The sequence below is a fragment of the Pleurodeles waltl genome, chromosome 9 (genome assembly GCF_031143425.1).
Source record: "Pleurodeles waltl isolate 20211129_DDA chromosome 9, aPleWal1.hap1.20221129, whole genome shotgun sequence".
Classification (NCBI taxonomy): Eukaryota; Metazoa; Chordata; class Amphibia; order Caudata; family Salamandridae; genus Pleurodeles; species Pleurodeles waltl.
The window spans coordinates 501,589,677-501,603,029 of record NC_090448.1 but is presented as its reverse complement, the minus strand read 5'-3'; the positions used below and the strand labels follow the sequence as shown (position 1 = coordinate 501,603,029).

At 44.0% G+C, this 13,353-nt stretch overlaps 1 protein-coding gene across 1 annotated transcript in view; it reads right to left on the bottom strand.

The window, feature by feature from the left end:
• ESR2 (estrogen receptor 2) overlaps window positions 1-13,353 on the bottom strand; it is a 1,043,222-nt gene that overhangs the window by 230,166 nt on the left and 799,703 nt on the right. The gene's annotated exons all lie outside the window — the stretch shown is intronic.

Here is a 13,353-nt window from a genome sequence, read left to right as displayed (position 1 = left end):
TTTTACTGATTAACATCTTTGTCCGAGTCCAGTGGCGTCCGGCAGCTTTAGGAGGAAGGGGGGTGGGCGGGGCACACATACACACACTCATTGTTGCACACACAGACATGCACGCACGCACATCCATTAACAACACTCATACCATTCAAACATGCACGCACGCACCAACCAAACATTCATTTTAAAACATCACACACACTCATTCTTTCACACACGCACGCACGCACATCCATTAATAACATTCATACCATTCAAACATGCACGCACGCACCAAACATTCAATTTGAAACATCACACACATACACACACACTTACCTTCAGCCTCCAGGTCCCAGGAGGGTTGGGACTTCTGCCTTCCCTCATTGGCTGACCTTAGGTCACCCAATGAGGAAAGGCAGCAGTCCCAGCCTCGTCACAGAGTGGGATGGGGTCAGTGAGACTGCTGACCCCACCCCACTCTGTGACGAAGTGTCACTGATTGACAGTCGCCCTGGGCACTTCAGGGCTTAAACTGAAGCGCCCAGGGAGAGTGTCAATTGGTGACGCTTTCCTCGTCACCCAGGGGAGGGCCTCGAGGCACCTTTGCTGGGCTGAGGAGGTCACGCCCATAGGAGCTGTGATCTCCTCAGCCCAACAAAGTTCAGCTCAGGCAGCCAGGAGTATGCGCAAATCGCGCATGTCTGCTCCTGGCTGCCTGACCTGAACATGAAGAGTGTCTGTCAGGCTGACCTTTGTTCAGCCTGACAGACACTCTTCATGGGGGGCAAAAGGTGGGTGGGCGTGGCCCCTCTGCCCTAAAGGACGGGCCGCCACTGTCCGAGTCTTTACTACCTCCTTGTCAAGCCTCCTTAGAGGCAATGGTACATCCTCGTTTTAGCTGCTGATAGTCATGAACGCTAACACCAATTATGATGGGTGGAAATTGACTATGGTAATTAAGAACATCATGAAATTGATGTTGGACAAGATAAGGACTGATTAATTACCATTGCAGTGTTGTGAACTGCACAACTGAAAATGTACAAGAGGGAGGGTTTGTGAAAAAAACTTTATATACATTTATTTGCATTAATATAAATGCAACCTGCCATGGCTTACGCTCAGGATAACACTGCCAACACGATGTGCCCATCTCTCATTCGGAGGCCCTTTGCATTTTACCTTTTGAGGGATGAAATTAATGAAGTATCTCACACAGCTGAAAACTGTTTACATTTTTGTTACTAGTGAAGGTTGAATTTAATTTCTCATATGGTCAGCAAGACACCTGCTCATATTCTTAATGAGAATTTTATCATGTGACTACAAACAGATACTTGTGTATATTAAGATATAAATTTGATTTTCATCTTTCCTCTTTGAACTTGTCTCCTCCTATGATTTTCGGGAGTGGGGGGGGGCTGGCCTGTTCATTCTGTGATTAACAGATAAATTAATTTTAATTTAGTCAAAAATTATGTCAGACTCTGAACTCACTAAGAAAGGAGGAATGCATTATACGACAAGCAGGGCACATGAGAGGGGATCAAGGGGCAGTGGAGAGGGAGGCAAATGCGAATTGGTAGGGTATTAAGTGAGAGAAAACATAACCAACATTTTTGAAGACTTTCAAAGCAGAGAGAGTAATAGTGTGTACGCGTTTTTGTCTGTATTTATGTAAAATGTCCTTGTGAAATCCCAAGGACACCTCAACATCCCGAATTGAAAGCACATGTACCCAACTATTTTCCATAAAGTTGTGTTGCCAAAATAGGAGTACTCAGATCGACTCCCCTTTATAAACAGCCCTGCAAAAAAGGGAATGCATCTTTAAGGGGGGTGGGGGATGTGGCGGGTCAGTAGTGCCAGTTACATGGCTGCCTGATTCTCAAACTGTGAAATTCAGAATGTGCCAATATGCAGGGGTATCAGTTGGACACGTTTTTCTAGGAACGAGGATAACGAGATGAAGGCATTCACTAGGTTTGCTGGTTCAGGTTTGCACTGTTTGTTTGCCAATTTGTTACAGATATTTCTGTTTCCTATGAATCTGTTTCACATAGTCAGAAGCAGCTGGTGCAGAACTGCTTGGAAGGGCCACAGGATGGAATAATGGATGAAAGAAACTCATTAGAAGGGACCATTGCTTATAGAAGAGTGTATTACATTTCTGTAGATACATTTGCGATGGAAGAAATATTTATATGAACCGCCACGTTAGCCACTGACAGAACAATATAATACTGTTCCAATGAGTGGTTCAGGAGTTCAGTCTGGCTGTCTGTTTGTGAATGGCACGAGGATTAAACCCAAGAACCCAAGGCATGTCTTGCCTAAAAATTCATGTGAAATGAGTTACATGGTCAGTATTGATTTTCGTCGGAATCCTCTAAAGTAAATATTTGAGATCCAGGAACAAGTGGGTGGATGAGCTAGTATTTTTTTGTTCCAACAGAATGTGACAATTCGGGCATGTTGTGAATGACAGTGATTGCTGTCAGTTTATGTGATTTTGGTTACTCAGTTGGACAATACAGGTGCCTGTGGTTAGGGCGGTATTGGGATTGGTATTGCTTGCAACAGTGCCTCATTTGCGGTAGAACTATTGCTGGATCCGATTCCCAATAAATATTCTCAGTGCTTAATTTGTAAATAAAAAGGTTCCAGTGCCCAAAGCCCTCCTCTTAAACACGTGGCTGCTGCAATTAAATGTGCGAACATGGGATACTGAGACAACATAAGTGTCTTTTGCTCACAGTAAACGTTGAGGCAGAAAAATAAGTGCCGGCCATCTAAAATAAGTGCCGGTGCTCTGCACTGGAAAGAACGGGCACAAATTAAGCACTGAGTATTTTCCATAAATAACAATGTGCTAGAGTAAATGCTTTGTCTTGACCTGAATGTCCAGCACTGGGATGGTTATAGTGTTTATTCATTTTTTGATTTCACCAAAAAGTATTACATGGCACTTACTAAATAATAATACTGGATTTCAGTGAATATTTTTGCATATTGTTTTCAAGCAGGATTTGTGTTTTAGTAGGTCAGTCATTTTGATTTCCTTTTGAAAATGAATAAAATCTGCAGAAAAAAGTCATATTAAATACAATATAAAATGTAAATCCCTTCTCGAAGTAAAATTACAAGGTCCTCGTGTAACTTATTACACAACATTTCACGTTATCCCTTTCAAGTTATTTGATTTTTTTCATTCTCCTCCTCCTTGTCGTTCATATAAAATATCAGAACATTACTAAGATACCAAACTGGTCAAATTTTTGCACAGTTTTACGGCCTTTATTTGCAAATGTATGCGATAGCTGGATAGAAGTTTGTATTTGTATCTTATTATTCATAGAGCGCAGGTCCCAATAATGGCTGCAGGAAAATAGGAAACGTAGTCCATCTTCTACCCGTGGAGGGTGCAATCATAAGCTTTATGTTATATATTTTCGATTGTGAAATGAAGACTCAGAGGTACAGAATACCTAATCTGAATTTAATGTAAAATGATAAAATATGGAGAGTGTCACAGTCTTGCTAGACTTTCACGCCCTATGTACTTCTATATAGCAAGTATTTAGGGCCTCATAGCCAAATTCAGCATCATATTATAGACCTCCATTTTGACGTTTTCAGGAACATTGGTCCAATTTTTTAAACATTGCTTTTGACTATGTGTTCTGGCTCACACCATAATTTGTGAAGGCCCAAACTTGTCAGGGAATCTTGACTACACCAACTCCATGGTGATCACAGACCTTTAACCATGTTCAAAACAATATGGGGACCTTATTAGTAAACCTTTGCTTCAGGACTGGAACAAACGTGGAACCAAAGGCGAAATGGCTTAGTGCCTGCAGCCTGTTCTATAGATTCACTTCAACTTCCCATCAAAGAGGAATTATCGATGTGGAAATAGGAAGAACTATTTTAAACAAATGTATTAGGGAACCAAGTGAAGCATTAACATTAATTGACCCCCATAACAGAGCTCCATAAAGGGCCCTTGACTCTTATGTAGCCAAACAAAACTTTAAGAGGGCAGAGAATACACAGTTGTCCATCTTGAAATTAGAAAAGCTATAATATGTGAGCTGCCAAGTCACCACAACTGCATAAATGCTGCCTTAAATAATCATACCTCTCAATTGGGCCAGCTTAATCCCAATTAAGTGGAAGGATTTACATTTGGTCATCTCTTTTCCAAATGACAAACTTTTACATTTCCAGGCATTTATTTTCAACTTTTTGGTAACAATAATTTTAGAAATTGGAGGGCATATTTACAATCCCCATGGTGCATGGCAGTGCAGCAAGGCACTTGCTGTTCTGCCCTGCGCCACCCGGAAAGGGCAAAAATGTACCGTATCTACAAGATGATGGAGCACAAATGGCCACCATGTGCCATCGCAGACACCCTTGCACCATGGTGCATGGGTATCTGCTTTGTGGGGATGTTTGTTTTTGTGCTTTGTGCAGAAAGGGACACCTTCCTGCACAAAAACAATCAATGGAGGTGATTTCCTCCATCTATGCGTGCTGCAGAATGCAGCACACATAGAAAGAGAAAAAAATGGGGCGAAATAATGTTGCGTCTCTCAGTTACGCCTCCCTTACGCCACCACTGGGAAGGCGTAGGCTTTAGATACATTCCCAGATTCATAATTTCTGGTAAATCTGGGAATGTGTCAAATGCCATGAGTGTCACGTGGGGACACCCACTGAAATGCCCATGGCACGCCACACTAATGCAGTGTGAGGCAATGCAGCGACTGGCGTTACACTGTCGCACACCATATCTACAAGGCCATGAAAAGCCACGCAGGGTGGCTTTATGTTGCCTTGTAGATATGACTGTGCACTTTGCATCACAAAAATGATGGGGTAATATGCCCCTCGGTTTCTGGTTGGCAGAGGTATGCACCATGTCTAAGCAGGAACCTCAATCCTAGTCAGGGTAAATCAGTTACTCATCATAAATTAACCTGTGGTCACCCTCTGGTAGATTGGTACAGAGAAGGCAGGCTTAACTTAGGCAATGTGTAAGTATTTGTGCAATACTTAAAACAGTAAAACTGTGAAAAGACCACACAAAAAGAATGCACACCAGGCTAGAAAAATAGTGCTTAATGTAATAAACAAAATAAGACCAAATCAACAAACATCAAATAAGTAGAAGTTGAGATACGAATTTTTAAAGAATGCCTGCAAATATAGTGCTTAGATGCCAACCTGGGCTATCTGGCTGCACTATACTGAGTCTTATCTGAAAAGTCAAGCTGACCGCTACGGAGCGTGGGTTGGATATAGGAACCAACCTTGTCCTCCTGAAAAAGTGCCTTTTGGATGGAGGATGCGTTGACGTCGGAGACCTGATGTGAGGAACAGAGGAGGTGATGCGCAGCCGATGCATCGTCAGTGAAGCCTTGGTGATGAAGGTGAAGCGTCCTCGTTGAGTCACACAGCCGGCGATGCCAAGGCAATGTTTAGGTGTTCGAGGGCGATGCGTGCAGTTGGCACTGTGACGTCCTTGTCCTTAGCGGCGACGGGTTGACATCAAGGAGAGATGAGGGGGTTCTGATCAGAACAGTGACAGCGATGCATGCATTTTTGTCGAAACAGTTACAGAACCAACTTCTAAGTGCCTAGGTATGAATAGGCATAACTAGGCAGGGCACGACTCACAGGTGTTAGAGTCCAGTGGCTATAACAGGGGTGAGTGAATACTTTGATGTCCCTGAGACTTCAGAATGGGAGGGAAGCCAGCAAGCTTTTGGAGTCACTTTGGTTCTGGGGATGGAAAGATGCAAGTCAGTTCTTCTGACTCCCAGGCAAGGGGGGCATCAGGGTAGGCTCAGCAAGCAGGAGTCCATCAAAGTCCACAAGAGTCCAGAATGGTGACAGGCCTTTCAGCAGTACAGCAGTCCTTTTCTTGGCAGAATGTCCTCAGGTCCAGAAGTGTACTGATTTGATAGGGTCAGAAGTCCAGTTCATATATCCAGTGGTGGCTTCGAAGTGGGGGAGACTTCAAAGAGAGGCCTTTGAAGTGCATAAAGTCCCTGTCTTGCCTGCCCTGGCTCCAAACACACTACAGAGGGCTGTTCCTTTGTGAGGGCTCAAGACCCAGCCCATTCAGGAGTACGTGTCATCTCTTCCCTCCCATCCTGCCCAGGATGGGCAATCAACATGCAGATTGCTACTCAGTCACACCTAATCTCCCTTTGTGTGTGGTTGTCTGGAGGAAGTACATAAGAGTCTAGCCTCCACCCACCCAGACATTTATTTAGAGACAGGCAAAAGGCACTAGATGATTTTAAGTAAGAAAATGCCAACTTTCTAAAAGTGACATTTTCAGAATTACAATTTAAAATCCGACTTCATCACAAGCTGTGATTTTAAATTGTGATTCCAGAGACACCAAACTCAGGGGTCCCATCTCTTCCCAATTAGAAATTACACTTATAAAATGTAATAAGGCAATCCCTATCTTACATTTGGGAGAGATAGGTCTTGCAGTAGTAAAAGACTAATTTAAGAGTTTTTCACTACTTGGACATGCAACGCTTAAAAGTACATGTCCAACTTTTTAAATATACTGCACCCTGCCCTTGGGGCTCTCTAGGGCCTACCTTAGTTGTGACAAATGTATTAAAAAATAAATGTTGGGGCCTGGCAAGTGGGTTAACGTGCCAGGTCCACATGACAGTTTAAAACTGCACCCACCAGAGCTGCATTGGCAGCCCTGAGACATGGTTAAAGCACCACTGAAGTAAGTGGCACAATCAGTGCTATAGGGCCACCAGTAGCATTTCATTTGAAGGCCCCTTTGCAAATGTAGTGTAGTTTACTAGGGACTTATAAGTAAATTAAATATGCTAATTGTGGACAAGCCAATTGTAGCATGTTTTAGGGAAAGAGCACATGAAGTTTAGCACTGGTCAGCATTGGTAAAGTGCCCAGAGCCCTAAGGCCAGCAATATGGAAGTCAGCAAACAGGAGATCAGAAGGCAAAATGTTTAGTGGAAACCACATCAAGGACGCAAGGTCTAACAAATAAGACTCAAAAACAACTAACAATTAGGATAGCGCCAACTCTGGCCAGGAGTTCAGTGCTGTCAGTGTATGTATTGCTGGGACTAATGCTCCATCCGAATTCGGTACATTTGGTGTCACTTTAAACAGAATAGAAACATGGGTCTCATGCATGTACGGGCAGGTTGCAAATAATGGATGGAAATTGCATGCAAACATTTTGTGACTTTCATGTCATTTTGGGATGTGATTTATGAATTTATATGTAGCATCACGAAATGTCTACATGCAGAGGGTCACAAAATTAACCATGTCATTATTATTAAACAGGCAGGTCATTATTTGCGACTATTTACCTACGAATGCCTTGAAAGTTACCTACAAGGCCTGTGACCTTTCCAAGTATGTGTTTGTCTTCCCAAATGATAAACTCATTTAGCAGCAGCAGTTCATCTCAAAAACGGCAGATGCTGCTAGTTTTCATTCAGTGTTTCCCAGTAAAACGGTCTGATCCCATCCCTCTCAGCCACATGAGGTGATTCCAAAGGGGAAGCTGTCTAACAAGAATACCTTAGCTTTGCAAATCAGATACCACCCTAGCTCAGTTGTCCTTATCTGGGCAATGGTTTGCAACCGTAAATGTGATCACAATTAGGAAAGGTTGCCCCTTTCACGCCCTCAGCTATATTGCTGATTTAAGATAAAAAAATAGCAGAAACCCTTTTGTGATTTGATTTTGTTTCTGACTCACAGGGGTTTGATACATACCAAAACACTCTTTGGTGTGACAAACCCTGCAAAATGTCGAACTGCAAGGTTTGCAACATCAAAATTGGGCTGTGTGTTAAGCATCAAATCATGTAAAAACACATTAAAAAGTAAAAGAGGTAACACACATCCTTGACGTACCCCTTATTTACCTCACATTTTTAGGTACAGTTGTCCTGAAACCCGCACATTATGGCTGTTGTGCAATATTAACATGAGCAAACACTTACTTCACTTAAATCAAAGGGCACATTATGGCAAGCCAATGCGTTTCTCTTTAGAGAGTGCTTCATGGTACCAACTGCAGAATCTATTTAAACAAGCATTTGCAATGCAATGGGTCTCGCATTCGCTCGAGTTACAGCTATCAGCGTTGTAAACTCCTAACCGGACCTTTCTTGCCACATAAATTGAAAAGTAATACAGTTTCACATGAGCGAGCCGATTCAAAGCGCCACGCCATGAGTGTGAACCAGCAAAATGTCTTCATTAAAAAAAATGTGCGGTCAATGTGTACTCGTGTGCATAAAGTCCAAACTTACAAAGAAGGGGGGCGTCTCCTTTACTTTTAAGGTTGGTAAAAACAGGAAAACAGTCAATAATAGCTCGGGCTCCTGACATGTTGGAAGGTAAGGAAAACAGGGAGACAAAAAACTCACACCCAGCAACAAATGGACATGGAAATGCAGCTCTGATTGTCAGTTTCACATCTATGGAAGTTTAAATTCACAACAAATGTAGTTAAAAAAATGGAAATATAAAGTACCTGTGTTACACTCACTAAACAGGTAAATTCCAGGGGTAGGTAGGGGATGGATAGATGGATGGGTTTTGATTGGTAGACTGGTTGGTTGATTCAGGGAGTTACGTAGGTTGGAGGAAGGACGTGAACATATATTTAGGGAGGGAGATGATAGATAGATAGATAGATAGATCATGAATGTCCCAATATAGCAGCTAAATGCACTTCTTACAGGATTACACAGTTTGGTCCACTGGAACAGAGGGAGGAGCGAAGAAATGGTCAGAGACAGAGAAGGGAGGGTGAGCCGCAGAGATGCTTGGTAAATCGTGGTAAAATTATATAGTGCTTGTCCTGGGTTCCTGCGGGTGCCGTGACTGCCAGGGGATTAAAAATATGGTAGGCAAACATGGCTATTTCTGGGGCATCAAATGTGTGCAATCTCATTTAACAACTGAAACGCAACACGATTATTTTTTTGGTTCACTTTTTCAAACAACGACTGGGAAGCGAGGTGTAAATCAGAAGTTTCGTACAGAATGTGTGTGACTATTATAGGAACCTGAAACTTAAATTCGTAGTAATGTGTGCCGAACTGGCAATTTAGCTGGAATAGATTTAAAATGTTGCATTTAACCTTTTTTACTTCGGCCCGCGTTAGTCCCTTTAATAATGGTCAACATCAAATGTTTTGGGTCTGAAGCTAGGGCATTCCAAAGTGGTGACGTCACGGAGCAGGTCCCTGCTTTTAGAAACAATGAACAGGCCGTGACTCAAAAGGCGCTGCGCTGCAGAAATGAAGGCGCACTGCTGCAGTTAAATAAGCGATGCGTGTACCCATACCAGATGCTGTGCGTTATAGTAATTTTACCACTCAGAAGAGATAAACAATGCTACAGTGCACTGCGATCTTTATTAGAATGCATCCTTTTAAAATCCTATCTCTTAAAATACTGGTTATGACATGCCATATTGAGGAACAATCACTCGTACACGGCGGTGGCACAGGTCGGGTGACCAGCAGAGTGACCTACAGCAAACTCCTGCAAGAATACCTGCAGTAGCATTGCACAGATACTCATGTCTGCCTGTATATTCTGCTCTCTCGTTTGCTCAGTAATTATTCGGCATCCCCGGCCCGGTGAGCAGAGACCTGTGCACACACACTGCTGCCGCTAACTGTGCATGCAGTAAGTGACTGCAGATGTCGGTTTCTGCAGTACCCACATCTCGACACCCTGCAGGCATCGTGCCTCGAGCCTGCAGCCGCGTACTTCGCAGTGACCCCTGGAAGTGCGGTTTATTAGCAGTGTGAGCAGCACAGCTCCGCACTCCGCATTAGTTAATAACACCTGTTCAATGAAGCTTGCAAGTGTCACTGCAGTACCCTACCACTCCGACCACTTCACCTCCACAAACATCATCACAGGCGCCCAGAACGAGGGGCCGGAAGGTGTACGGTAAAACTCGGTAGAGCGTACGGGTCTGTGGACTGAAGTGTATACATGAACTGCTCAAGGTCACTCATTGCGTCTGTTGTCAGGATTCTTCTCTCCCGGAAAGGACAGTAACTTGTGACCCGGTGCCTTACTTATGGGTAACAGGAGCTGTCACTGCCTTAGCAAGTAACAAGCATTTGCGATGCAATGGGTGTCGCATTTGTGATGCAATGGATGTCGCATTTGCGATGCAATGGATGTCGCATTTGCGATGCAATGGGTGTCGCAATTGCTCAAATTAGAGTTATTAGCAATGTAAACGAGGACGCGTTGCAATGCATATGTGCAGCGGCAGCGATGCATATCTCAAGAGGAGGGCGGCGGGGGAGTGGATGGGGACAGTTGAAATTTACAACAAAAAAAACAAGCTACGTTGAAAGAAAAAAACAGCGCGATCGCGCTGCTACAGTTCACTCGTAATGAAACCTATCGGCAAAAGTGCAATTATGTACGGAACCGGGAAAAGTGCAATTAACTCCGCTGCAATTAACTCTGCTGTGAAAATAGAGAAAAAGTACTCCACAAACCTGACGGGAAACAGCGAGCCTCGCATGTTTTCTGTACTTGGTTGCTGTGCTCAAGGAAGGCTAACCACCGGAAAAGGCATGACGCATGCATGCCTTCCACTAATGAAAGCAAGCAGATTTTAACAGGCAAGCCCACGAACCAATGAAAGACACTGACGTGACGTGGACGGGGCTCCGAGCCCTTTTCCAATTCCTAAAGCGTCTCGCAAGCGATACGCATGCACAAGCGCATGCGACGCAGGCTCGACCCTAAAAAGGGACAAAAGGTTGGGCAGTTCAAAATTAGTGCTGCTCTTTGCCAATGGCTTACTGAATCAGGATTGATTTGCCACTATTGTCTCTTTTGAATCCATAACTTCTTGTAGTTCATGGAGCTTTCCACTGTTTGCGTTTCTGAGTCTTTGTGAGAGAGCAAGGCTGATTGCAGAGGCCCCCTAACTTTTTGCCCCCATTTTCCACTTTTTGCTGGTGTTTTCCTGACTCTGATGGTGCCCTGGGTACTGCTAACCAGTCCCAGGGCCTGTGCTCTGTCTAAAATCAGTATGCAAATTAGGCTAATTATAATTGGGTAAGTCAACCTACCCATAGGTCCCTAGTATATGGTAAGGCATGTAGGTTTAGGGACCCCAGCATAGGTAGTGCACCCATAGGTGCACTGCTGAGGAGCCCAGTGTCATTTTAAAGGTAGGCCTGCCTTGCTGGCTGCTTTTAAATTAAAGTTATATGCAAATTAGTCTTTGGAATTAAAAGTAGCTCCAAAGTCTTAAACAACCTTATTTTTACATATAAGTCACCCCTAAGGTGTGCCCTATGTGGCCCTAGGGCTGGGTGCCATGTAACTATAAGCAGGGACCTTATAAAAATATTAACTTTCAGTTGTTGGATTTAATATAACTTGTTCAGGTAAAGAGTTTAAAACTTTACCTGAAACGTTGCCAACTTCAGCCCTGCAGCGTTTTTGCTGCTGTGCTCTGATTGGCCAGCCTGCCTTGATGAGGTGTGAAGTGGCCTGGCTCCACACAAAGAGATATGCCTGCGGGAGGCGGTCTCCCCTCAGCAAATGGTGAAGCAGGAAGGGAGAGGGCTGCCAAACTGGTCTTCAAAGGCAGAGAAGGACATTTGGAGCAACCCAGCAACACCCTGACATCCTGCAAACCCAGACAATTATGTGCCCCCTTGATTAGATTAGGAGAGGGCAGGAGAGGGGTGTGTTTAGGATTTTTAGCCACACCAGTGGGTGGGCTCAGCCAGATGTAACCTCCAAAAATCACTTTCAGCCATGATGGATTTTTGAGGAATATTGCTCCCTGGGATTGATTTTTGCCACACTTCCCAGGAAGTGGTCATCACAGGGGGAAGGACCCTGCCCCTGACTGGAGAACCCGGACCCCACTGTTTTTCACCCAGGAGCAAGGATAAAACTGGCAGACCTGCACCCACACCTCAGATCCCTATCAGATTCCAACAAGGAAGAACTACAGGAGAAGAAGGACTGCCCTGCTGGACCGCTGACCTGCACCTGGACACTGCACTCTGGAGGACTGCACCAGCTGCACACTTGGACGTCACCACTAAAAGGACTTTACCTGTCTTCTACTGCTTCAAGAAGGGACTCCCTGTTTGCTACAGGTACAAAGGAGCTGCCCAGAGTCCCCTGCATCAAGTCCTGCAAGCAGATCCCAGCTGACCAGCGTCCAGTGGCCATTTGAGGATTCTGACCAGGTGCATTCTGGGAATTGTAGTCCCAACTCCCAAGGAGCAACTCAGAGCTTCTGGAACCTTTGATCAAGTTGTCGACACTTCAAGGACACAAAAAGGACCTCTGGAAGAAAACCCAGAAGTCTAAAGACGTTTGGAGCAACTCCATAAGTTGAAGAGGTGCATTGTGGGAGTTGTAGTCCCAGACCCCAAGAGGCACACCAGAGCCTCTGAACCCTTGGCTGGTGCTGTGGACCACTTTCCTGAATCAAACACTTCTGAAAGTAAGTGTGATAGCGTTACCTCGTTGTTGGCCTGAACTCTGGACTTTGTTCCTTTCCAGTGTGACCTTGTTTAACCCTTTGAGTGCTAGTTGCTTCTATGCCCTAGAAAGTATTAATTCTTTAAAAATTCATATCTCCGGTTCCCCTTATTCGATTTTATTCATTTTGGTGTCATTTTAAAGATAAAAATATAATCTATGTTTTTGTTTGACTTTTGAACTGTTTCCTGTGTTTTATTTAATTGCTGTTTTGTGATATTGGAATGCTTTACACTTTGTCTCCTAAGTTAAGCCTTGTTGCTCGTTGCCAAGCTACCAAGGTTTGAGCTGGGTTTAATTTACTGAGACCTAACTGGACCTAAGTGGAGGTTAGTGGCCTATTGCTAAGTGTAGGTACTTACCTGCGCTTACCAGTGGCCCATTTTCCAACAGTTGTCTTGCAGATTTTTTTGGTAGTCTTTTCTGGGGGGGTTCCTGTGTGGGTGTCACAATTCGATTGGGTTCAGATGAGAACAGAGACGTTTTAAGGGATGGGCAAAGTAGGTGCTGGCCCAGGGCCCTGGCCTTTCAGGTGTGGGGGGGAGGAGGGGGCAGATAGGCTTTGTTCTGTGGACAGTCCTGTCCTGATGGTGTTGAATAATTCTTAAACATAGATTGTTTGAAATGCTGTTTTCCTCTAAGGTATTTTTAATACAGTTAATGTTTGGGAGTTTATGACAAACCTCTTGCAGAAAAATGTTGTGTCCATTTTTTGAACACAGGCAACATCCATAAAAAAAGCTTATTTCTGATCCAAAGAGGACCTCACATATAAAAAATGGG